Source organism: Solanum dulcamara, chromosome 9, assembly GCF_947179165.1.
Source record: "Solanum dulcamara chromosome 9, daSolDulc1.2, whole genome shotgun sequence".
NCBI lineage: Eukaryota > Viridiplantae > Streptophyta > Magnoliopsida > Solanales > Solanaceae > Solanum > Solanum dulcamara.
Genome location: NC_077245.1, coordinates 51,133,810 through 51,137,591, shown reverse-complemented (window position 1 = coordinate 51,137,591; position 3,782 = coordinate 51,133,810).

The window sequence follows — 3,782 nt, the reverse complement described above, 5'->3', positions numbered from 1 at the left end:
TCATACTAGTCCACTAGTAGACTTCTCTCAATTCATGATACATTTTGGTGGAACCTGGATGAATCGAATACCTGAAATTGTGGGCTTCTGCCATGACCCTATCTCAAAGACCATCAATATGCAAAACACATGATCTACTTTGATATCTCAACACACCATCTTCCCCTTGATCAAAAGCCATCACCTTCTGCTTATGAACATCTTTATTTAACTGAAGTAGGATGGGATATTTGTTTTGCTTTTCCTTCACTTTCACCACTAAGGATGATTTTTTTCCATTTTGCACAATGACATCATTGGAGTCCACCAGGCAAACTTCCAATGGGAAAGTCATAAACTTTCCTAGCCAACACTTTCTTTCCTTCCTCGACATGAGCTGTACTCTCCATGGATAACCTACTAAGAGCATCAACAACAACATTATCCTTACCTGAGTTGTAGAGATCATAGTCCTTGAGTAACTCAAGCCACCTCCTTTGCCTCAAGTTTATCTCTTTCTTATAGAAGATACATTAAAGACTTTTGTGGTCAGTGAACACATCCACATGCACTCCATAAAGGTAGTGACTCCATATCTTTAAAGCAAATACCATTGCCGCCAACTCAAGATCATGAGTCGGGTAATTCCTCTTGTATTTTAAGTTGTTTAGAGGTATAAGCTATAGCCTTACCTTTCTATATTAGAACATAATCAATCCAACTTTGGACACATCGCAATAAACAACAAAACCCTCTATACCTTTTGGTAGGGACAATACTAAAGCAATAGTTAATCTGGTTTTTAATTCCTGAAAGCTTTTCTCACAAGTTTCAAAATATTGAAACTTAGTGTTTTTCTGGGTCAACTAAGTCAATGGAGATGGTATGGATGAAAACCCTTCTACAAACCTTTTGTAGTAACCAGCCAAACCCAAGAAACTCCTTATATCAGTTGGGGATGTGGTTCTGGGCCAATTCTTTACTGTTTATATCTTTTGTGAATCAACTTGAATACCTTCACCAGATACTATATGGCCTAAAAATGCCATAGATCTAGCCAAAACTCACACTTTGAAAACTTAGCATATAACTCCGAGTCCTTGAGAGTCTGGAGAATAATTCTAAGATGGTTGGCATACTCTTTCCCAATTCTGGAGTTGATCAAGATATAACAAACATGCCCATATACTACTTAAATACTCTATTCGTGAGATCCATGAATGATGTAGGAGCATTAGTCAAACCAAAAGATATGACAAGTATCACGATCTAAGCTAGACCCTAGACATGACACGATGATTAAAATTCCAAGGGACTCCAACCAAGCCTCTTAGCATACATAGCATGATGTGAGATAACATAAAATTAAGGGTAATCTTAAATGTGGAACGTAATTCTTAAAATAATCTTATCATAGCTACTCAACATGAGAGGAGTCTAAGAATAAAATCTGAAATGCGGAAGACATCACATAGCCTCTACTACTTAGACGGGGCATAGGATAAGTTCTAGCTCACCAACATAAATATGAAAGATCATAAAGTCAAAGAAATGGAAGACATAAAGAACTAATAACATTTTTGTATCCTAAGAGCATGGGGATTCACCAAACAGTATAAGCTGATCAAAATCTCAAATTAGCCATGATGATGGGCAGGAGCGTTGTGACCTATATTATGAAGTAATATAGACAAAAGTATACGTTAATACATAGAATGTACTAAGTATGGAGAATATGCAATGCCCGTCGTAATCATGGTAATAAAATGACCAAGCTAAATATAGTTAAAAACCTTTCAATACATCATGTGAAATATAATACATGGTCAATGAGAACTTAAAGAAAATCATAAGTCAAATGTAACATAGTGAGAGAATCATAAGTCATAGTGAGATCCATAAGTCTTTGTGAGAGATAACATTAACCGACATAAACCATGTGAGCTATAACATGGAGTCCGATGTTTTCCTCACATACTAAAAAAAAGGGTCCATACTTGTGAAGGTAAGAACCGTAACATCGCCTAAGTAGATCCATTAAGTTACTAAGGAATCAAGCCTTAACTAACGAGTGACCCTTTATAAGGAATCAAGCCTCTACTAATAGATGATCCTTTCTCCTACGGTGACATATAGTTATGGGATAATGGAATTGTTTCTAAAGAACTCTACCTCTACTAACGGGTGAACCTTTATCCCAAGGTCCATTCGGTGCTAAGTAAACTGTCATGACCCAACCCTGTAGGCCGCGATTAGGGTCAGACCTGGACCCCCCGTACATATATCTATCAGCTGTGGTCACATTGAACTATAAAATAATATATCATATAACAGAGCTCCACTGGGCGATAACACTTTCATAAACTGTAGCCCTTTTCGTTTGTATCACAACATGACAGGGCACGCAAGCCGACAAGGCTGCCATAACATAATAATATACATCATATATCATGTAGACCCAGCTGAATCAAACTGACATACACAACCCACATATACATGTCTGCAGACCTCTAAACATATAAATGACAACATATGGCGGGACAAGGCCCCCGCCGTACCCCTGAATGGATAAAACAATTTCTATACATCCGTGGACAGTATCAAAAACTAGGCCCCGATACAAGGGAGCCTCTCCCAGCTGAGCTGCATGGAATCCTAAACTGATGGACTCCCAAAATCTGTATCTGTACCTGCGGGCATGAACGCAGCCCCCCGAGAAAGGGGGTCAGTACGATATATGTACTGAGTATGTAAAACATAATATAATACAACTGGAAGCATATCTGAGATAGAGAATAGGGGATACGATATCAATTCAGAAACCTGTACCTGTACTTTGTGAATTACAAAAACATGCATGTTCGAGTCATATCATATAGCCGGCCCTTTCGGGGGTCCGGTGAATCATCTCTGTAAAATCATCTCTGTAAAACCATCATGGCCCCAGTGCCATCACAACCTTATTACAACACATCATCATATATCTATACACGTATCCTGGCTCTCTATTGAGGGACTCAGGGAATAATGCAGTGAACTGTGCACGAGAACATATCCTGGCCCGGGACTCAGGGAAAGAAGTGTTACAATATACACGAGTAGAGTAGTGAGTAACTATATGCAATTTAAATCATTATTAGAGACTTGACCGTATAAGAAGATTAAAATTTTGTCGGAGGACTCGAGTAGTAGTGTAGTCATCTCGAGTGACTTCTAAATGCCATTATGGGCAATATCAATTATAATCTCGGGGCTCCTAGACATGTACTAAAGTAAAGCCAAATCGCTTATGGAACCAGAAACATTTGTTAACAAAAAGTCTGTAAGACTTGGAGCCTGTATATTTGTTATCTCTTTAGCATATAACAGTTTCCAAGGAAATAGTTCGGCTACTGTAGGAGTTCAATATTCAGAAGTAAGTAAGAGATGTTAGAGAATAGAGTTACCCTAGAGCTCATATCATATTCAACTTACAACTAAGACAAAGGTATGCCCAAAAGAAGAAAGAGAATAAGCTTTATGTAGTCTGTACTTTCCTTCAGGGGATCTGCACACACATATTTCGTACCCGGCCCATCATGGGGCTCGGTGAATCATTATGGCATCATAATCTCATTTTTGTACCAAATACGTGTCATGGAAAATGAGAGATAGCTTTTCACACACTACTATTTAACACGTAGAAGCCTTACTAGGCAATACTCAGTCCTTACAGAAATTCCAAAACTAAACAGTGGATAGGGGTTATGAGGCATACTTGGAGTTTTGGGAATGGAATTATCCCCACATTCCACACATAATTC